Source organism: Pezoporus occidentalis, unplaced genomic scaffold (assembly GCF_034315485.1).
Source record: "Pezoporus occidentalis ecotype Australia unplaced genomic scaffold, CSIRO_AGI_Poc_V1 ctg216, whole genome shotgun sequence".
Taxonomy (NCBI): Eukaryota; Metazoa; Chordata; class Aves; order Psittaciformes; family Psittacidae; genus Pezoporus; species Pezoporus occidentalis.
Genome location: NW_026914029.1, coordinates 206323 through 229809, shown reverse-complemented (window position 1 = coordinate 229809; position 23487 = coordinate 206323). Strand labels below are relative to the sequence as shown.

General features: G+C 49.3%; 1 long non-coding RNA gene across 2 annotated transcripts in view; it reads right to left on the bottom strand.

Moving 5' to 3' along the window:
• Positions 1 to 315: 315 nt before the first annotated feature.
• LOC134164332 (uncharacterized) overlaps positions 316 to 23487 on the bottom strand; it is a 57704-nt gene continuing 34532 nt past the window's right edge. The window contains exons 4-5 of one of the 2 annotated variants that reach the window (XR_009965106.1): positions 23207 to 23340; positions 316 to 714 (exon numbers count right to left, since the gene is read on the bottom strand). This is a non-coding gene — a long non-coding RNA (uncharacterized LOC134164332). Of the gene's footprint in view, positions 715 to 21873; positions 23341 to 23487 lie in introns of those variants that run through there. The other variant, XR_009965105.1, reaches the window with a different exon arrangement.

The window sequence follows — 23487 nt, the reverse complement described above, 5'->3', positions numbered from 1 at the left end:
GCTGCCTCAGCACTACAGTCCCTGTGTCTCTGAAGGCCACACTCACATCTGGACAGTCTAACAGGAGCCAAAAGTCAGTGCTGGCGATGGGGGTGAGTTACCTTTCAGCTGTCCTGCTCCTGCTGCCTTCCAACCCCATCAGCCCCTCCGCGTCCCACCATCTCCTCCTGCCTACATGTTCCACAGAGGACATGCACAGATCCACAGCTACTCCCCTGTTACTCCCTCTCTTCCAGATCGGGTAAGGTTACAGTGCCATGGTAACCTGTAGGTATAGACACGTTTCCTTATGCTTTACCCAAAAAAAGGAACAGCAAAGGAAAACCACAACCTTCCAGTTGCTGTGGAAAGCTTCAGCACGCGAGGAGCTGAGTTCCCCGCTGGGGAGCCTTCTCAGGGATATTCCACAGTGATTCCCATCGTTGCCAGGGCCAGCAGCTCCCATTGCTCTTCCCTCCTCAAGTGGAGCAAGCTGGAGGACCCCACGTGTGGCCCCAAGCCACTGCTTCAGGTCTGCCCTGCACAAACCAGGGAGATGATGCCTCCATCCACAGAGGGCGATGCTTGAAGGAGCTGCTTTACAAGCCTGTGGATGGCCGAGCATCAGCTGCCAAGCCAGAATCCTTCCTGCACAGCCAGGCCAGCTCCTGCTGCAGAGCAAGGCAGTTCTTGCAATCAAAGGGAATGTGGCCTTTTTGTCCTTGGTCTCATTTCCTGCGAGGCACAGAGGGAGAGCTCAGCTCCAAAGCCTGGGAATATTGTGCCAATTGAGCCAGTATTAAAGGTTTCACTGAACCCCCTGCCTGTTAAAAATCCACAATGCCCACTTGCATCAGAAGGGGGGGTTCAGACCAAGCGCTTCTCCAGTATGTCCCAGGCTACCTGCTGTTATGGAGGAGATGAACAGGAAGGAACTGTCCCTTGAGGAGAAAAGAAAGGGCCTCTTCTTTGTCTACTTCAGGGCTGGGTGAGAAAACAAGGGAGAAGAGACTTAAGGATGTTCTTGCCATAGAACCTGAGCCCATCCAAACTCAGGGAGGAGGGCAAGGGATGTGCTACACCTGTGAGATGCGGAAACACGACAGGTGAGCAGTAACACTCGAGGCTCAGCTCCTCATCAGCGTCTCTGGAGGCTCACAAAGGTGAAAGGTGTTGGGGAAAGCATCAGAGGCTCTGGTGGGACACAGACAGAGGGAGGCAGTGCTGTGTCCCTCCCCGGCTGCACACCACAGCCTGCCTCCCCCGGAACACTGCTGCAGAGCCGCTGCTCTGACACTTCCCTTCGCGTAGCCACGTGTTAGCAATGCCGGCTATGGAGTGGGCCACATGCCCCAGGGCCGTGTGCCAGCAGGGAGGGATGGAGGAGAGGCTCAGGCAATGCAGCCGAAGGATCTGGGATGAAGGTGGGAAGGGAAGGGTGTTGTATGCCTGGAATCCAGCGTGCTTCCCAGAGGATGCGCCTGCGAAGCAGCAGCCTCGCTGTTGACAGCAGTGTACGCAAACAGAGCAGCGTTTGCCTACCCCTCCCTCTCCTTATTGTAGCACAAACCACCCCGAGTAAAACACACAAACACGACAACCCACTGTAAATGGAAAGCAAAGCCCCAGGCGCAGGCACACGCACCCGTGGGTGCTCTTCTGGAGAGCGCAGCGTACATCCAGCACCTGAAACGCTGTTTTTAACCACGGATGCTGTGCCCCTGTCAGGGATACTGCCCCACGTGTGGGGACGTGGGGGAACCTGACCTAGCCTGCCTCAAGCCTGCTCCTTGCCCACGCTCCATCTCCCCATCCCAGGCTCTCCACCCCAGCCCCACAGCAGCAGAGCCCCCGGGCTGTGTTACCAGGAGGAGGCAGAGCTGCAGCTCCTTTCCCCCTCTTCCCACCATCTGGCACTGCCAGGATGATCCCTGCCTGGAATCACGCTGCAGCCAGGCAGGAACACGAGAGTCTCCAGCTCATGCTGAGGCGGTGCAGGCAAGGGCAGAGCACGAGGGCTCACCATGGAGGTGTGCTTCCATGCGTACAGGGCTGGCAGGGAGCACAGCTGTCCACAGGAACAGGGTGAGGGAGGAGATGTGCAATGTCAGAGCCAAGCTGAGCACTAGGAAGGGAGAGCCTCATCTGAGATCCCATTTCCCCGATAGCCCCAATGCACTGGGAGAGGCCATGGAGAAAAGCCCCTCCAAGTCTGTCCCCTTTGCCAAACTAAGACAATTCCCGTTCTTCCCACAGGAGGCTGGGCATGTAACCACAACTCAAACTACACCCGTGATAGCTCTCAGTGCAACAAAACCTCTCAGCCCTGGTGCTCCCTTTAAGCACCATGGTCCATGCCACCCTCTGGCACGGATCCTTGCTCCTACATGTACGTACTGGTCACAAAGATCCCACCCAAATTCTCTTTATGATCTGCTCAATGAGTCCATCTCATGGGCTTCACCGACACAAGCCATCAGAGATGCTTCCTCATCCCTCAGCTCCACCTTGTGCAGCTCCACTTGACACGATGATGTCCAAAAGGACCTTTGGAGGAAAAGCACTCCCTGAGTACAGCCCACCTTTCCCTTGGAGCCGGGGCAGGGAGATCCTCTCTTCCCTGGCAGCAGTGCAGTGATGCTTCTTAACACCTTGGCAGGAGCTCTTCACGGGCTAAAGACCCAGCGCAGGTAACCTCACCCAGGGGAACACCGAACAGGGGATGCTTTAGCACACTGCTGGGAGCTGGCAGCAGTGATTCAATAACCCCTCACCTCCTTGTCCAGCTACAGCCCTGCTCCGATCGATGCCCTGGCCGGAATCCAAGGCAGAGACTGGTCAGAGACCGGCACAAGGCAGACAGTGCTAAATCACACTCATCCCAAGTGTTCCCTGAGCGATTGCAATTCATTGGGAAGCACCCTCTTAGCAAACAAGCAGCAGCAGCGATCCGGCTCTCCTTGCATGGCTTTGTAACCAAGCTCTGGTTCCAAACCCTCCGTCACAGAGCTCAGAAACTCTTGTCTTGGCTCTGGATGCCGTCACTTGAGGCCAGAAGAGAGGAGAGGAAGCAGAACCATGCGGGGGTTATTGCTGGGTCTCTCAGTGTGTTGAGACGACCCCAGTACAGCAGCACAGGCCTTTTTGGATTTCAGGGCTCAGGAGACTCCCCAGCACGTCCAAGCCAAAGACCTGCATTTCTCTCTGCCTTTATCCTTCAGCTGTGCTGTTCACACGTGCTCTGCCCCATTTCCAACCCTGCTGTCCCCACGTTTCCTACCACTGCTTCACCAGGCAGCTTTGGACCTTATAGAGAGAGCCAGGATCACACAAGCTATCGAGGCTCTTTTGCCCTGTCCTGCTCATTTCAGATGTTTCAAACCAGCAGAGCCTGCTGCAGAATGCCCCAAAAGCAAAGCAAACCACACCTGATGGCAGCCTCACCTCACCCCACAGGTCGGCATGGTCCTGCTGCCTCTTGCCTGCAGGTATTCATGATAACCCAGCATGAAGCTGCAGCAAATCTCAGCTGTGGCAGTCGTGTCCCTGCCGGATGCCCATTCCCTGCTACTAATCTCCATCTCTGAACTAGGATGCGGGAATCACGTCACCTTGCCTGGGTTTCCCAACCAGCATCAATTGGATCTGTGAAGAGCTGTTGTGTTCATGCCTAGGAAGGAAAAATGAGGATGCAACCAGAGCGATAAATCCTCTGCTGTGCATGTTTCTGGTTTTATCATGTAGTTAATCAGGAAGGAGTATGTTCAGTTTAGCCACAGCTCCACGCTCTGCCTCTATAATCTGAATCCCAGAAGGGCCTTATAAAACCATAATCTGCAATGCAAAATGGCAAAGCATATGGGAGTGTCTATAGATTTTCCAAATCACCTGTGCCCTAATTTAATCTGAATAACAATTAGTTTACTCTTATCAGTTAATTGTGCCCCTTGTGGATTCAGCAACACTGCAGCTCCTCACCAAACACCTTTGTCTGAGCACGCTGTGATTACACTCCAGCTCTTCCAAGCCTCCTCGCAGCTTTGGCAACAAAGGCAAAGCTGCTGCTAAACACAGCCCCAGCGCCACTGACAGCAAACCTGGGCTGATAGAGCCAGAGAACTAAGCAAAGCAGGCTGGGGTTAACAGCAGGTTACGCCAGTCCCTCCAGCTCAGCAAGGGCAGCGTCCCCACAGCATCCCGGATGAAGGACATGGAGCTGTGGGAGCAAGTCCGGAGGAGGCCACGAGGATGCTCAGGGGCTGGAGCACTTCCCATATGGAGCCAGGCTGAGAACATTGGGGTTGTTAAGCCTGGAGAAGAGAAGCTGCGTGGAGACCTCAGAGCAGCTTCCAGTGCCTGAAGGGGGCTACAAGGATGCTGGAGAGGGGCTCTGCATCAGGGACTGGAGCTATAGGACAAGGGGTGATGGGTTCAAACTGAAACAGGGGAAGTTCAGGTTGGAGATAAGGAAGTTCTTCCCTGTGAGGGTGCTGAGGGCTGGCACCTACTAGATTCAGGCACCAGAGGCATCTCAGCAGCAGAATTAGATGCTGAAGCCACAGAAGATGAGCATCTTCACACTAAGGAAGCTGAAAGGCTTCTCCATCACCTGTGCTGATGCCTGCTCCTGCACAGCCCTGCACACACAGAAAGGACACACACCCGGCTGGAGACAGGGAATCCATCACCTGCCACATCAAATATGCTCATCATCCTTCTATAGAGTGACCTCTGCTCCTCTCCAAAATGGGATATCTCCACCCTCACCAAGGAATAAGCTGCTGTGAAAACTTAAGCACTTTTATTACTCTCCTGTAACTGTTACCATGACCTTTCCGTGCTCTGTTTTGGTGTGCCTCTCACCAGGTCATTGTTTCTGAGCCATAGGCTCCATTGGAACAGCACCATTCATCTCCCACAGACAGCAGACGCAGAGCTCATGGTGTTTGACCTCTCCTGGGAAGAGATGATGCCACAAGCAGGGCCAGGTTGAGCTCTGGCATTGCGGCAATGCCATGAAAGACCTCTGATGCTCCCCAATGGATCCTCCCTCTCGTGTTGACCAACTCACCAGCTTGGTAAGCAGCAAAGGAGGTTTTAAACAAGGCCAAGTGTCACTTGAGTAGCAACACCAGTGTGAGTCCAGGCTGCAGTGGCTGGGATAATCCTGCAGGCAGCATCAGCTATTCTGGCAGCAGTGAGTCACTCGCCAGACTAATTCCCAGCTAAAGACAGGAATCAGGCTTTGATTCTCTATGGAGCTTCGAGCAACACCACCTCTGCAGCCCTCATTGCTGCTCCAGCCATCACACACAGGCAAACACATGCAGCACCAGCCAGGGTGAGCTGGCAGGTGAGGACAGGGCCTCTCTTTTGACCGTCTCATGCTCCTCAGAGCAACGCTTGCAGCTCAGGCACTTGGGCAGGAGGAAGAAGCTGGAAGCACAAAGCAAACCAAAGGTTGTTCTGGCAGCTGAAGCAATCTTACCCGCAGCACACACTGGTGACACCGGCAGGAAAAGGCACTGGGACATGAGCACAGAGCGCAGCCGTGCTCTCCTCCTGCAGGAACACAGCCCTGAGCCTTGCAAGCCGGGCTGCCTCCAGCACATGGAGCATCTCTGCCTGCGGACGTGTGGGCTGTGCGTGGCACTGACCCCCAGCAGCACCCTCTGCCAAGGGGCTGAGCACCAGGAGGAAAACAACAACCATCTCCCTGCTAAATAACCCCTTTGTTGCTGAATCTCAAAGCCTTTGGCACAGCTGCTGCAGTGCTCTCTCCCACAGGCAGAGACAGGAACGGGATCTGCACCCTGCATGGGGGCTTCCATTTGCACAGAGGATGCTTTCAAACTGGCCCAGGGTGTGCCTAGAACTGCCTAAACCTGGGTCTGCCCATGCCCAGTTTAACGCTGTGCTTGATGCTGACCTGCTTTCTCATCCCTGTAGCTGTTCAGTGCCAGCATAAGGCATTGAACATAGAGGCTTCTCCTGTCCTCTCCTCTCCTCTTCTGTCCTCTCCTCTCCATGCTCGGAGCAAGACATCCACTATATGAATAATGGAATAGTCTGTAGCAGCTCCATGTTCAGGTTCGCACAGACATTTTCACTTAAAGCAGCCTAAAATCCCTCTGCTTCACACTTCCCTGATTGAATCCCTCATCCCAACTCAGCACAGTGATTCCAAGGGCACTGAAATGTCTCATGCAACTGAAGTAAAATATTAACTGATATTTGTAGATGACTGCTCTCTAAACGTCCACGAGAAACAACTCTGTTGCCCTGCATCTTTCAGCTCTCCCCCGCTTCAAACAACATCACACTGGATCAGGCTGCAGCTCAAGCAGCAGCAGCCAACAGAGAAGTTTTCCCTCTGTTCTTCCTTTCTACTATGGTAACAGCTCAGGAGCTGCTGGTCCTGAGAAGGGGAAGTCTGTGTGTGCAACACATCAGCTTGTATGGAAAGAGGAAGGACCCAGCTCCACGCTGCATGCTCCTACCTGCCACTCTTTGTCCCAGGCCAGTGTCCTGCAGCAGCACCCTCAATGCTCATGTGGTTCTTTCCACCTCTCCTGTGCTGTCCCGTCAGTGAGGCACCTCTGTCTGCAGGACCTTGGCTGTGCCTGGTGTCAGGGCTGTCATCACTCGCAGGCGCTGTGCTTGGGCACAGCTGGGTGAAGAGCCCCTCCAGCACATTCTGTTCCTCACATGCTCTGCCTGCTGATCGTGCTCTGAGGTGGGGAAGAAGCGGATGAGGAGCACAAAGCAGCTCCTGAACACATCCCAGCTCTCGCCTTGCTGGGAGCAAGGGAATGCCAAGTGGCAGGGCTGCATGGTGCTTACATCAAAGCAAAACACCCAGTGCTGCAAAGAACCCTCCCACTGCCATGCTCCAAGGGTGAGGACCCCCATCTATTTTGTGTGTTTCACAGCCCCAACCCATCTCACCAGCACTGAGCAGGGCTCAGCAACCTCTTTTCCTTGCTGAAGATACCCAGAGTCAAGCTTGCGCAGGCAGGATCTCTGTCACCATCAAATGCCACCCACAAAGGATGAGAGCAAGGAACGGTGCAAAAGCAAAGAAAGAACTTTATTCATACCGACTCTAAGCATGTGTGTGTCAGCATCTCTATCTGAAGCACCAAGGCTCTGCGGGCTTTTTGCAGGTATTACGCCTCTGCTGTTTTAAGGGAAATAGAATTTGCTCTTAAAAATAATGAGATTTAAAATTAATAAGCTTGGGGCTTTCAGCTCTCTGGACTGGGGCTCCACAGCCTGCACTTGTAACACACTGCTGCATTGCTTCCTATAGCCACCAGCTCTAGGAGCTTATTTCCAAGCAAAAGCTTCAGCTTCCTGTGTTTCAGGACCAGAAGCTCTACAGAGAAACACCAAATAGCATTAGATCCACAGTCACACCGCAAAAAATGACAGAGTACATAAGCTCACGGGATTGCTGCTTACTTCCTGAGCTGAGGTATTGAGCAGTGATACGGGTCAGCAGTATGGGTTGTTCCACCCAGGAGCAATTGCATGTAGGAGCAAAACACATCATGCACACTCAGAGCTGTCGTTCTTTGAGCTAGAAGGTGCTGGAAGGATGATGATTGCACATGGCTGCAAACACTGGGGAACTCCAAGAGCAGCAGATAAGTAAATGCTTCCTACGGGTGCCTTGCAACTCCTTGTAGAAAGATGGAAGAAGAAGAAAACTGCTCCATGTGTGGAAAGTGAACTGTGTTCCTGTTCGGGGCGCAAGGACATCAGCTCTCGGAGAAGGTATCGAATAAAGTCAAGGAGATTAGGGAAGATGACCATGGAAATTGTAATTCACAGGATCCTTTTTCTGCAGACAGATGGTCATTTCAGCTTTCTGTTCTCTAATCCCTTGTTCTGCAAAGCAAACATCCTAAATCCCAGATAATGCAGGTTTTACCATCTCCTACATTTCCCACAGCATTAAAGCTGGCCCCAGTGATAGGATACATATGCTTAAACATCTGCATGCCATAGGAATCTCCTACCTGGATTCAACACAGGGGTGAGCTCTGCATCCTGACTCCAGCCCCAGAAGCCCCTGATAAAGCAGCCACCTTTTCCAGTAGGCATCATAGGGATTAAAGGAAACCTTTAACTGGGAATGGCCTTTCTCTGGCACAGCCAGGATTCCTCAGCCCTGCCTCTAAATAGGAGGAAGGTTGAAAGTATTAAAATTACCATGGAGACCTTAAATCCATCTTTTATCTTCTCATACGACCCAAAGAAGAACCTATGTGCCAAGTGGCCCTTCTGGAAACAAACAGCAAGGGATGCAGGAAGCAGGGAGCAGTTTGGTACAACACGACAAGAATGAGGTTGTACATCACCTATTTATCCTCCTAGCTCTGGAGGTGAACACTTGCTGGTGTTCACGTGTAGCACATCCCATCTTGGGGTTGCTGTTCCTGACAGGCTCTCTAATCTCATGGCTAACGGCTCATTATTTGTATCCATGCAGGAGGAGGAATTCTTCATTATTGGAGAGATGGGACACGTACAAATTGGAGTATACTGATTGTATTTTCCAAATGATCACACAGACTCTAATTCCATCTGCAAGGAGCACTAATTGGCACTGGAATTACCTCCTGAAGTAGGAATTGGAGCTTCTGACAGGGAAGAGCAACGACTGTCCTTGTGTTGTGAGCAGAAGGGTGCAGGTCCCTTCCCAGCTCACACTGCAAGAGACCTTTTGTCTACTCTAGGAGTTTACTGTAATGTGGGCAAGGAGATTAAATGAGCATTCCAGAGAGGTATTTCCCTGCTTTAGCTGCACATCTGAAAGGAACACAGTATGTCAGTTTAATTGCTCTATACCCAGAGCAGGCAACCGAGGCTCTCCTGATCCCTTGGAACCTGGACAACTTTGTCTGAGGATGCTCAGTACCATACCACTGAAAAGCAAATCTCAGAACATCCAGAAAGTGCCTTTGCTCCTGCTGGAGGCACTGTGCTCTTCCAGACATGAGGTCATCTGTGCTAATTCCAGAGGGAATGCTGCACTAGCTCCTTTAGATGGGAAAGATGCTCAATCATTAACTTGAATCATGCACCCAAGGAGCATCTCTGTCTGCAGGGAGGGAAGGGATCAGGGTGTTAAGCACTGAATGCCAGACACAAGGTGTGTTTCTCTATCTGAAGTACAGCAGAATTTATACTACTTCCAGTCCTCAGATGCTCCTTCCTCAGGGTTGGGGAGAACAAATGGTGTGGTAGATGCCTGTTGCATTGTTAAACAGTGAAAGGAAAGCTACATATGCAAGCCTGTAGTGCCCAGGTCACCCGGTGAGCAGTGGAATCAGAGAACTCTGACTGTCCTATGGCAATGGATCGAGGTTTAGGCACCGTCAGTCAGTGAGATGCACGCTCACAAGCAGCTTTATTCCTGTTCTTGGGACAGTTGCAACGTCTCCCACCCAGATCCTGGTTTCTAATAAGGGCAACCTTACAGCACAGGCCCCAGTAGTGGGATGAAGTCTTTTCTCTGTCTGTGTTTCCAAAGCCTATGGACATACAGGGCTCTGCGGGTCCCTCTGGGTAACACAAGTAACATTCTCTTTGAGCTCTCTTTGAGACTGACACACTCTTCTTGTTCCAGAGCCATCCGAGGGCCAGGGACAGCAGGATCTCCTGTTTGCAAACCCAATGGAAAGCATCTCAGAGGAATAAATGTAATTATCAGCACAGCCCAGAGAATGCTCCAAACTGAAGCTGAACCTGGCACAAAGGAACAGGCAAGTAATGGAGAGGGAAGGGAGAAAGCAGCTTCGCCTCTCTTAGGTATGCAAAACCAGGCAGCTAAACCCCAGGGAGCCACAAGAGTGACTTTGTAAAGGCATGATTAAAGACAAAGCAAACACTAGGAGCTGGGGTTTGCCTTTGCCTTTCAACTCCAGCAATTATAGCAACTTAACCTGAAGCATGCTCCATCTGCAACCAGTTGCTCTCCATAACCATGCTCTTAATTTGGATGGAGAGCTGAGTTCTTCACACCCTGTGCAGTGCTAGAGACTGGAGATGCGGGGGGGAAAAGAGATCCTGTGTGACTATTGTAGTGTTTGATGAAACAAGAAGGCACTGGGGCAGGGAGAAGTACCTGTGACATGACTGCAAGCCAGCGCTCTGGCTTTAATGCCCCTTAGCAGTGTGGCTTGGTTTGGTTCCTGTATTCTTCTGCTTATGCAGATACAATCTCTCACATTGTTCTGGAGACCGGGTTGGAGCTGGAGGGATGCTGCAGCTGCGGCGCGCTCACAGCCACACATCACTGCTGCCTTTTATGAGCAGGAAAATGGGCCGCTGGTGCTGCTGCAGCAAGCAGCTGTTATTTGTTGTTCTCGGGTGGTTGTTGGGGTTGGGGTTCTCATTTGGAGCTATTATGATGAGTTTGCCTTCTCTTCCCACTTAACCGAATTACAGTGTTGACGTGCCAAGCCTCTCGTGGAGCCGCACGGATGCTGCTTCCCTGGAGCAAAAGCACACCTCTGGCTCCCCTCGCAGGGAAGAACTGCTTTATATCCAACCTGAATCTCCCCTTCAGGTACCACTGCAGAGCATCTGTGTGCAGACAGAGCCTCAGCTGCCTCCACACAAACCCAAATGATCACAGCCACCCGCTGCTTCCCAAAACAGGGATGGGGGAAACCAGGCAGATTTACCTCCTACTGTCGGACAGAAATACAGCCACAGTCGTCCCTCCCAAACGTTCCTTTTCAATAGAACCACCTCATTCATTCCATAAAAGCAACTTGTTTTAAAATAGCACTACTTTGGCATTAAAAATGTTTCCCCTTCATAAACCACCACTGCTAGATGCTTAATAGCAGCTCACACTCTCTAGAAGTATGCTGTAGCTTACACTTAAAGGGATCTTAAACATGTTTCCAAGGCAGAGTTGCTATTCAAAGGCATCCTTCCCCTTGTTTATCCCACTTAGGGGATAAAAAAGCTTTTAAACCCCCCACAAAGGATGTTTGCTTTTGAAATCACAACTGATGCCCACTTTGCAGCCAGGATTATACAAGTCATCTATATCAAACCCACAGAAGGTATGGAGCCCAAGCCGCAGAATGCTGGATTTCCTTTCTGTGTGTTCCTGCTTCAGTTCCTGGCGTGTCCACCCAGATTCAAACTCCAGATCACACACGAGAAAGGCAGGGGAAGTGAAGAGTCTCAGATCCTGGTTCTGCACCCACCTTCCTGCACCCAGATGCGCACACAAACTTGAACAGGGTATGATGCTGCCAGGCGCTGGCAGACACGTAGAGATTTGGCTGCAAATCAGGGTCTATTCTTTTCTTTCCCAAGAAACAGGATGTTTCATTAACTAAAAGCAGGTCATTAAGGAAACAACAACCGAAAAGCAAAGATAAGAAATGGGAAATCCCAGAGGATTTAGTTCCTTTTTTGAACAGTGCTGCAATCCGTCAATGCACTGGCAGAGAAGAAATGTTGCAAGAAGAGACTCCCCCTCTGCTGCCAGCTGGCTGTGAGACTCAAGCGTGCTGACAGCAATGCCAGGAGCTGGCTGGACCTGAGCACTTGGTGATGGTCAACCCACAGGTCCAAGCTATTGCACAGATCTGCTGTTCCCTGTGAACCTCTTAATGGTATAGTTCTCATTCGTGTATTAGATGCTTCAACTCCTCCAGCCTTCTAAGCAAGTCCTTTCTATTTGTGAAGCCTCCTTTCCCTGACACCGAATCCTGTTCCTCTCCCCAGCCCACACACTCCACAGGCACAACCTGCACCGAACTCCACTGCTATTAATCCCATTTTAGCCATTCCCCAACATTTTAGCCCAGTTTTTTTTCCCTTATGCAAAGTCCATCCATACCATGGAACACTTTCTGAGGCCACTGCAGAACTCAAGGGCCAGGGAATGGCTGATCTCTGTACAAAGCTCTGGACTATGAGGAAAGGGAAGCAGCGCATGCTATCACAGAGCCAGTTTGACACACGTCTGTGGATGGAGCTGTTGTAAAGAGACAGCAGCAAGGTAAATCCAACCAACACACATGCTTAGATGCCTCTTCCCAGATATTCTCTGTTTTAACAGGAGTAGGGCAAAGCTGGATATACTGGCATTTCTTTTCCTTGTGGGTATAACATGAAGCTGAAAGAGGTGCAGTGATTTGCCTAAGGCATGGGTGACCCCTGATGGAGTGATGCTGAGCCAACCGTGCCGTGGCCCCTCTTGCCTGATCTACAGCACATCTCTTAGCCAGCACCACCACTTTGTTGGGCTTACACAGGCTGAATTGATAGAGCAGTGAGAGAAAGCAAATATTTAGAGCAAGGGATGTAGCATATGCTATGTGGGATTCTGCATTAACTAGGCAGGGATATGGAATTTATCAGACACAGATAAGCACTCAAGGAACCAGGGAAGAAGTGCTCATTAGTTGGTGATATGTATTCTCATGGAGCAGAAATTTGTTCCTTCCCATCAGCAAATCACACCTTTTGCAGCAGGATTAGTTGATGCCTTTCATGATAATATAAGAAGATTATATTTTCCCTTTCTCTTCACGATTCAAAGCACTTGAACGCCGAGAACCAGCTTTCTTGAGATAGCACTATGGAATTACCACTCTCCCCACATAAAAAGCTGGAGAGGCCATCAGAGTGGAGCAAGGGTGTTTGCCTTAAACGCATTCACACCCCAGCTCAGCAAGAGGAAATAGCAGCAGCAGCAGCTGAACCCTTCAGATCTCATCTGCATTGAGGGCCTGGCAATTGCCATGTGTCCTGATGTGATGACAGTGCTCAAGAGCCTGAAGGATGCTCTTGGCTTTCTGTTTGAGGCTTGAAGATGCGACTCCATCCAAACCAGCACTGCCCTTCGGATGCTGCAGGGCCAGCTGGCCATGGAGCAGGGCAATTGGCAAGCAGAGGAAAACCGTGCTGCATTCCCTGTGAAAGGGTTTGGAGCTTTCAGCTTCGGTATCCAGGAGATATTTATATTGGAAGATGCAAATGAACAAACATTTCTCTAACACAGAAAACTCTCATTAACAAACAGCCCAGCCAGGCCCAGCTTAACCACGTGGCAGAGCTGAGCTGGTCTTGGAAAGGGAGCTTTAATAGCAGGGAGCCTTCCCTTTCAAAGTGTAGATCCAGGAAAGACAAGCCCAAAGGCATAACAGACCATTGGCAGAGGATGGGGCAGTCTAGGGGATGATTTACAGACATAGGAAGAAACAAAGTGCTGCGTTCCTTCTTCTGTGCACACCTATGTCAGCCTGAGGGCTCTGATTTCATCCCCTTCCTGGGCACTGGGATGCCAGAGCTGTGAATCTCTGTTTCCACTGCTCAGCCCCAGAGTTTTCCTGGAGTTGAGCAACCTGCCAGTGGGTTGTGTGTAATGCAAGAGGGAGCTCTAGGTAAAGATAAAAGGACCTGTTTCCTACCATAGCACCTGGAATAAACCCAAGCTCGACAAAGAGTCGTTTCTGGGAAGCCAGACTGGTTGATTTGTCCTCCTATCATTCATCTTCCCTGTTGCTGTACCTCCACTCATGTGTTTCTGCTGATCCCTGAGCCAATGGAATGAATAAAAAACCCAGGTTGAGCCTTTCTTAGTGTGTGTGATGCAAGTCAAGCTGCTCTGAACGTCCTCTTGTTGGGTATGAATGCAGCATGCTATTTGTTACGCGAGTATTTTGCTGTGGCAGACAGAAAGTGACATTTATGGCTCTATCATGAGAACGAATTTCCCCATCCATTAAAATGATGTACAGGTAAACACTCCATTCATTTTCAATCCATGAGCTTTGGTTTTTTCTTTGCTCGGGTAGATGGGTCCATCAATACAGCTTCTATTAGCCAAACTGTGCTGGGAAGTGAGAACTACTGAGAAATGGTCCAGGCCTGGAATTAAAGGGGTTGTAGCTTGAAGAGGGAGTGCAGAAACTCAGTTAATCAGTGAACTCTCCTCTCCTAGATCTGCATGCGATGCATCTCTAGAGCTCTGCTGCTGGAAAGACACTGTCCCATTCAGTGACGAGGAAACACAGCTCCTGGCTCCAGCAACTCCTAGAACTGACCCCAGGATAACTACAGAATAGATGTTACATATTTACCATTCAAAGTGGAAAAACCCCAGGACAATGTCTGGAGAAGCTGTAAATCTGATGGCACAATGCATTTACAAGCATACATCTACTAAAAGAAGAGCAGAGAGTGTAAGCTGGACACTGGCTCCTCAGCTCCTGGCTGAAGATGTCACCTAGCAAAGCAGGTTGGTGATAATCAGTCACCAAAGAGCTGAAGGGAAAATCCTGAATATTGTGATGAGTTACAGTGCTTCAGAATCCTCTGCTATGGTTTACACAGGATTGCTATGAGAAACGCACAAGGTAGAAAGAAAACGTGCTGTCCATGTAAGCCACATCACTTGGGAAATGAAGTACCACTGTTCACCCACTGTGATTGCAGAGATGAAGGGAATAACAATTAGACTGAAGTGACTCATACGTACCACTGTGCAATGTTATTGTGTATTAAATAAAAGCCAAATGATGATATATCAAGTTGTCTCTGTGATTCAGCTGGTTGCGTTGCTCATGTGGACCCAGATCCGTGCCATCTGCAGTGCAACGTGATGCTGAAGGAACCTGTGCTTATGGAAGAGGAGGTGCTTCCTCTGAGGTAATACTGAACCATGTTTCTGATGTCCTTCGAGGCATTCAGGAGAGTCACGTTGTTCATCCACCTTTCCCGGGCAAAAGCCAGCCTAGAAGAGTTGTATTGGATCTATTTGAGCCTTGCTCACATCCATTTGCCATCCCTTTTCTTTTGGAGTGTTTTCCTAATCTCAGTTTTAATCATATCAAGCTAAGTTTTGTGCTCTGTTGGACTTCCCATGGATGAGTCAAATCCAGGGGTCCTTTGATGGCATATTACACAGTATTATTTAGACAGAAAGCAGTATTAGTTCACAAGGAAAATATGGGTTCATAGCAAAACGTGTGTCCAGCCCCAGAAATCAGAAGAGAAGGAAAGGTTCAGATGTCTCCTTTTTGCTACATGTTCATAGTCTATATATTTCTAACTAGAGTTTATGACTTACTGCCTGTGTCTCCTCTCCTGCACTAAGAAGCAGAGAGAATGGAGAAGTTATGGCAGGAAAACTTTTAGGAGAGAAATAGCTTTCTGTTCATGGTAATATCCTTAAAGGAAGTGAAAAACAGAGCCCAGAAAAACCAATGCAAAAGAAGGATTCCCAAGTAGGATGTGTTACAAAACACTCCTGGAGGCATCCGCAGGTCTGGTCTCCCCATAAATATGTTTTCCATAATTAACACCCAGAAACTGCCTGACAGGATCTAAATGGAAGCTTTCAGACACTTCCTTTAGGAAGCATGGGAATGCATTGGAAGGGGTTCTGCTGGCCTGGCCACCCAGTTCCTTCTCCCTTACAGAGGCATAAGCTTTATGTCCTGGGCAGCCAGGGTGTGAGTGTGGCAACCTGCAAAGCTACAACTCATTTCCAAATGGAGCTGGTTAGTTCATTCTCCTCTTTCTTTCAGTTCCAGCCCTTGAGGAGAGGAAACCAAAGGGAACCTGCTAGCTGGGGCTGAAACAGGAAGCAGCAGGTGAGAAAGGGTTATTTCCTTTTAGGAATAATGATTAAACGTGCACAGCTACATCAGTGTAGTCCTCCTTCTCCTTGCTAATTTCTGTTCATATTCATTTTGCTATGGATGTCTTCAAGTGCCTTTGTATCAGCCAAGCTGTTTCTTTGATCTCTTTTGTCTCAGGGGCTCTTAGCAGTGGGTTTGTATTAAAAGCATGCCCTGGAAAATGTTCTATTCTGAAACCAGCGCTGGTTTGGCAACCGCTGCCTCGCAGCTTCCTGAGCAAGGGTTAAAGCAAGGGGTGAAGAGCACAAGAGATTTGCTTAGCATGTTCAGTGCAAGGAGAGGGGTTCCATTTGCCTGCAGAGCCTTACCAAATCCCCCTGCACATCCACCCTGCCAAAGATGCTTTCTGTCAGAGCGGGTAAAGCCAAACAGGAAGGAGTGTGAGCAGAGGGCACATTGCCCCCCCACCCAGCACAACCTCACAGCTTCCAGAGATGCTGTGATTCACAGGTAGCATCTTTGTCTTCCATCAGGCCGTGAAGGATGCTTCTCCCCATCATTTTGTGCAGGCATACCTGTGTGTTTTGTCAAATGATCTAGAAGAAAATCCTGATTGCCTTCCTGGATTCTCACTGCCTCTTCCAAGTTTGGCCCTGAGTGAGACCCTTGAGACAAGTGAGACGCTTCTCCAGCACCTTCTGATTTCCACTGCTGCAGAGAGCCCTCATTCTAGGCGGGGAGGGAAGGGAGAAGGGAATAGATGTTGTGAACACTGGAGAAACACAGCTCCTGCTCTCATTGGAGGCCCTGCAGCAGGGTTAGCAAAGGGAACAGAAATGCCAGCTGACGTGCACGCAGAGAGGTCCCTAAATAGCAGCTTTTCAGAGCTCCCCCTTAGGCTGTGACAGCTCCGGTAGCAAAAGGCACTGCAGAAATGGTGCTGAGCTGAGCCCTGCACTTGGAGATGCACTGACACGGGGCAGTGTGGCTGGACCTACCCTTCCCAGGGCAATACTCACATACTGCTGTGCACACGGCAGGGGAGAATCAGGGCCAGCCCCTTCCAAGCCCCGTTGCTCTCCTTATTCCACCCTCACTGGCACTATTCAGACTCCTGATCTGGTGGGCATTTGTGCTTTTTGGCTGATTCCCCAGCTCATCTTCAATTTCCATGGCCAAAACACCTGTGTGTTAAAGCACCTCTGCAGCTCCAAAGCAGAGGAGCCACCAAGATCATGTAAAGCTGAACAATGTGGCCTCAACAGATCTCCACGACACATTTAACTCTTTGGTGAAGACCCAGAGTAGCAGCTAAAGGCTTTCAGGCACCGTTTCAATGCAGAGGGTATTCTCCTCACACAAAACTGTGGATGTTTGCCCGTTGTTTCTGTGGCAGGCAAAGGATGTTTGCAACTGCGTTTGCCACAGTGGTTAAATCCATCTAGACTTTAAACTGATTGCCATGGACACATGATAATGTGTCTGTTAGAAAGGTTGGGCTACAATGAAGAATGATTGTTTCCAGCCTTTGGAGTAAGGGTTTGAGAAACAGCAATTCCTATTCTATGGAGAGGGGCACTCATTCCCATTCACAGAATGGCTATAGATAAGAAGAAGCCAGTGTCAGCTGGAAGGAAACCATCTCAGAGACACTCAGAGTGGCCATGGGTGCTCTTCCGTGCTTTGAAAGATCCTGCAAGGCAAGGGTCAGTGCACTGATGCTGAGATGAAAGCCAAGGCCATGGAAGAGTCAGTGAGTTCCTGTGGCACTCAGTGATGAAGGTCCCCAGGGGTAGCTCCAAATTCGCTGCTCAAAGCACAGACAAAAAGCTGTCATCCCAAAGGTGAAGGTGGGAAACACACCTGCATCATTCTCTAATGCAGTTGATTCCAAGATTCCTCCTGGAAAGGTACCAACTAAACCCAAAGCACCATTAACAAAGGATGTCTCTTTACAAATTCATTAATTTGTCATGTTTCCTTAATGAGAGCTATTATCTAATGAAACGAACACCCACCATCAAACAGACACGTGCTATTCAACAGCTAATCCCAACCCGGAGAGTGACAGGAAAATGTCTTTAGGGTGTAACAGGGGAATAACAAACAAACAGGGAAGCACATATGTTTCATTCCATTTAATAGCTGGTATCCGAGTGTGAATAAACATTTCCTATCACACCTTTTGATGGCTGCCACAACAAGATTTCAAAGAGAGAGCTCCTTCTTCCCAACAAAGTGGAAGTTGCTCTTGTGCGAGCAGAGACACATGAAAGAGCTTTGCAGTGTGGTTGCAGCACAGCCCCAGACCTTGTGAGCCACGAGGATTTATATGCCATTAAATAATTAACTGGATGATGCATGAGGGAAAGTAACTCTCTGTAAAGGACCTCAGTTAATTGTGCTCAGTGCAGCAGGCACCGAGTCTTCATGATGAGATATAAAGAGGTGAACTTTGTTTCAGAGATGCTCTGATAAATACAGTCATAAAGAACATGGGAAATGACTTGTTCAGGTAAGACCTTTGTTTGCTGCAGTGGTTTTTGTGTTGCAGTGTCTCTGGCTTAAATTAACTGACATAATCAGCTGCCAAACTAGGAGCCTGGCCCTTGTGCTACTGTATTCCCTCTGTACTGTTCTCTCTCCGCATGCATTCCAGGGACAGTAAGAGGCATATCATGTCTGAACTATGGATTTTTCATCCATGTATTGCCTGCCTTTTATCTTGCAGCATTCACAAGCTGGTCTAAGCAACGTGGTTTAAACTGTCTGCCACATTCTGCCACCTCTCTCGGGATTATCCTTTAGTCTAATAGGATATAATTCCTGTGCGTGTAAACCTCTCTGTGCTTCATTTAATCCCACTAGTTTTATTCAGACTGAGCTGCATCACCCTTAAACCTTCCTATCTTGGTACTCACAGCCTTTCCCAGGCTGCTCCTGCAGAGACTGGGTGGAGGAACTGGAAGGCTCAAGCCCTACTCTCAATCCCCAGGGCATCCCACTACACTAAACTCAGTAGCTGGACAAGCCATTGAGAAGAAACAGAGAACAGCCAACAACTCACTCACTGTCCCAGCCTCTTGTAAGCCCCAGGCCAGCTCTGAGGTCTGGCAAATAGGATTTCAGCTACATTTAGGGTACAGCTCCCTGTTGTTATTCCAACCCCTTGTTGATTTGGTGACTGAAAACTGCTAACGGTAGAAAAAGGCAGCAGTGGGGTATCCACTAGTTCAGGTTTCTGGTTAAAGATCTTCAGCCAGAAGGGAGGATTTCTAATTCTGGATTTAACATGGGTGGAAATGAAGGCACTTAACAGAGTTGATTTCCAGCCGCGCAATTTCTGTGCCAGTGACCATCAGCCCATGGTGCACATAACACTGAGGAGGATTAGGATTATATGATCCAGATGGGGCTATTTTAGCCAGGGTGCTGCTTCGTTACTTAAAAGGCTACAAAAAGAGAGGACTAATCTGATGCCATCTGCTCAGGATGAGGTGAGAGGAACTCTTCCAGCATCTTATGTTGACCCCTGCCCGCTGGGCTCACACTGGTACCCATTCCACTCCCACTTAATTGCATGCTGTCACACTTACTGCTGGTGCCTCTGAACTGGCACCCGAAGGCTGGAGCATGGCTGGAGAGAAATGCTCTTCTCCGTTCAGCAGATGGCACAGCCCTGGCCAGCAGGAGAGACAAGTTGTGGTGAGTGTTGAAGGGATGCTCTCTGCCCTCTTTCCGGCACTTCCCTTCTGAGAGGATCAGGCATTGGAGGCTGTCTGGGGCTGTGGAGCTCTCACCACTGGGAAGACTGCTTTCCAGTATGACCTCGAAACAAACAGCTTCCCAGTGTGCGTGAGGCAGCACAGCAGGGCACTACCAGCTCTGTACTCATTCTGCTACTGATGATGCAGTAGGAAGAGAGGCAGAGAAAAGCTGATCCTGCAAGACTTGTGCACAGGGGTAGGGAGGAGACACCAGCATCAACTTCCAGACTGGAGGTAGGTGTCTTCCAGCCATGGTCTGGAGAGGACAGCTCGGATCAGAATGGCAGCTTCAGAGCTGGATGCCACGGTGTGGCACAGCACCCACCGGATGATGTGCATGGTGGCATGCTCTGGGTGTTCCTCTGTCCCAGCTCCATAGCAGGAGGCAGGTCCTCACCTTCTAGGAAGCTTGCATTGCCAAGCACTTTATTCTCTCACCTTGGCTACCTTATTAGTAGGCAGCACTGTCGGGTCAGGAATAATGAAGTCATACAGTGAGTTGTAGATAATCATCGCTCACTCTCCACAGTCTCTGTTTCTGTGGTAAAGCCAGAGCTACTTGCAAAGCCAAAAATCACCTTGATCATGACAGTGAAAGGAAAGGGTGCATCTAATGGTCCCTTAATTGGGTGGGATTGACAGGTGGATGAGGTTCTCCCTGCTTGAGGCTTTGGAAACCAAAAGGAGCAGGCTCTCCACGCAGGCAGTTGCATCAGCTGTGGTCTTCATGTGGGCTGCTTGGAATGAGCTTCATTAATGTTTCCTGTGGTATAATCCATCATCCCTTCAACAGTGCATTCCTGACAGTTAATTGGACTCCACGGAGTGGAATAAGGAGTGTCGTGTTTGGAATGACAATCCATTACTGAAACCAGGCCACGTGAGGCATATCACCAGCCCCAGCTCTTGGACATCTTCAGCGGATTTCCTTCCCAAAGCTTGGAAAACTCTTTAGTGAACAGTTCTGCAGCACATTTCTAAATGGCTTCATTACAGCGAGGAGTCAGGAATCGGGGACCACCCCTTCATTAGCAAAGGCCAAGTGTCTAACTACCCTGGACCAAGTTCACTACATCAGAGAGGAAATCCTTGTCCAGTTGATGCTCCTGCTGACTGCAGTGGGGCCACAACTTGACATGAGAAATCACTTACATGGATCACACTACAACAGGGTGCAAACTGCTGCATCTGGATGACTCAGGGTGTTTGCTCTTTGGAAAGGTGCTGTTATCTTCTGGATATGCAGAAGAAAAGCAGGAATTTGAGAGTGGCTTCGAAGCACAACTTCCATAAAGAATATCACACTGAAAAACACTAATAGTGATGAGGCTGGGTTCAACACGAGTGACTTGGCTAGATTAGGAAATAAATGTGCTGCACAGCAAGTGATGCTAAAAGAGAGGGCAGAACTGGCTCTGTGATGAACATAGAAGACAGGAGAGATGTTCTTCAAGAAGTCCTCTGCCTGCAAGTGCTCAGGTGTCCGCTTGCTTCAGACACGCAACAGTGCTGCTACCTTGAGGCCCCTGAGCACAAGCACACTGTTCCTACAGCTGGCAATCACATCCAGTGTGACAGAGTGTCAAGTTTAAACAGACCTTTCCACATCTGGCATCATTTCCCTCTTTCTCCTCAATCTTAACTGTTTTTTTACTTACTGCTTATCTAGGCAGCATTTGAAAGATGCAAATAATCAGTCAAACATGACTGTGAATCTTCTATTTGAAAGCTCATTCAGCCATCTGGAAGTATCCTCATCTCCAGATGTTCAAAGGAGAGCCTGTGCTTCACCTTCTTACCCAGCCAGTCTCTTACAACTCTGCCCCCAGATCCAGACAGAAAACACAGGGGGACGCTGCCTCAGGAGCACAGTGCTGAGCATCTCCGGTTTTATCAAACTGCTCCGAGTTACAGCTCCTACTTCCAGCACTGATTTCAGTTGTTATGAGGCTTTAAGCAAGCCACTGAGAAGAACAAGGGCTCCCAAAGATCAGATCATTGCATGAAGGGCACATGAGTGATCCCTATGTGTTTTTGTGGGCCAAGCATAAAGTGGTTTTAAACTACAGTCGTTTTCTTCTTCAAAGATACCTCTTCCCCCAGGCAGAGCTGCCCCACCTGTGAGTGCAGGCCACGATCACAGAGAGACAGGGTTCTGGGCAAAAGCCTGCTTCTGATGTCCCTCTTTGCAATGGTCCCTCCGGTGTCAATGAGCTCTCACGGAGAGCCACAACCTGCCCTCCTACTGCACAAGCAGCGCGTGTGTGTTTAGATGAACAAGCTGTAGCAGCCTCGTTCTGCACAGTGCTCCTTGAGTGCGAGCAGGGAGCAGGAGGAAGCTTTTCCACAGCATGGGGCCAGTGGAGCCGATTTGTGCACACAGAGACGTGGCACTGGGGGGATGCATCAGGTCTGTGTGTGCACAGAGCGTGGCCCGTGCACTCTGCAGAGCTCCGGTGGATGCTGCTCTCCCTGAGCAGTGGCTGGGAAGCTGTGGAGCACTGGCAGAAGGCTGAACCCCCACACAGCGTGTTACAAGAACACTGGCAGCAAAAAAAGAGCCCATTTGAATACTGCCGTTTGTTTGCTGCCACAGATTCAGTGGCTAATTCTCATTTCTCCGTAACCTGCATGGTTATCACCAGAAAGGCACCAAGAACCCGGGTTCTGCCTTTGTACTTGTCCTCTTTTTGGATGGGCTAAAGAAATGTATTACAAAATATGTCTGCAAGAACAGCACGGGCCACAGAAGCTGACACCAAGTGTCTGCATAAGCTGAACTATCCTGGGAATGTTAAAGGAAGCTGCACCTTCAACTTGGAAACGGAATCTTTGCTTTCATTTTATTATGCTCAACTTCCAGACACAATGTAGAGAAGGGAGTGAGCAGAACTGGAGCAGAAGAGTAGTTACGCAGCTCTCAGTGCTCCTGATGCTCATTCATTGATCTTTTTGGGTGTAAATCGCATTGATTATGGTAATGAGAAAGCCGAGTGACAAGCCCTGTGAGAGGCAAGCTTCCCAGGGCAGCATCTGCGTGCCTGAAAGCTGGGTGCAAAGCACTGCTGGAATTCACACAACTGATGGAACTGATGCAGTTTTCCCCCCTGAATATCCCAGTACATCTGGACCACTAATGAGGGTGCTTAATCAGACAGAGCTCTGCATTTCACACATGGAAAAGCTGAAGCAGAGGAGGACCTGCTTTGTCCAGGAACACTCTAAGGATGTCTGTGGCAGAGCCCAGACTGAACTCACGTTTTACAACAGGTTTTACAAACTGAACTCAGGTTTTACAGCTCCCTCGTCAAGGCCCGTTACAAAAAGAGCATCTCTGATAAGACTGAATGCCTCCAATCCCGTTGTATCCGTGCTGGGGAAAGCCAATTTCCCAGTGTAACCTTTGTCAGCAGTGAATCGATGCGGGGTTGATATTGGAAAAGTTATGAACTTCTTTTGCCAATCTCTATTAATAGTCACCCCTGGGAAAATAGGTCAGCAGCTTTTCACAGGGATGTTCTGAGGACAGATACGGGAAAGATGCTCAGATACAACATACAGGATAGCAAACGACAGCTAAAGTGTAATTGGAATTCCACAGCAAACATTACCAGTACTGCATTTCTTCTGGTGCAATCAAGGATAGCTGCTATTTCTCTTGAAGCCCCAGCTCCTGCATTCATGTCAGTAAGTGTGAATTAGGCTTTCAACTTCTAACCACCAACACATTAGAAACAGAGAGGGTTTTAGCATCCTCTATCAGATTTGAAGCACGAGAGAAGACACCTTTTGTCTTTACATCACTGGTAAATACTTTGTGCCTGTTTTACTTACCACAGGGTTCCACAACATTAGTGCAGAATGGAAATGTCATGCCAGGCAGAGAGAGGACTGTGGCTCCTGTGCAAATCCTTTCCACGCTATAAATACAGATCTTCCCCCATAATTGCAACACAATCTCGATGTGCCTGTGGTGATAAGGGGGAAAAAAAGAGCTGTTTAATTTAATTAGAGTCCATTTGAAAACCCACTAGCATGAAATAATTTGATACACAGAAATAACCCTCCCCAGCTACAGACGCCGTTTCATTGTGTCTTATCTTGGGCTAACAGGA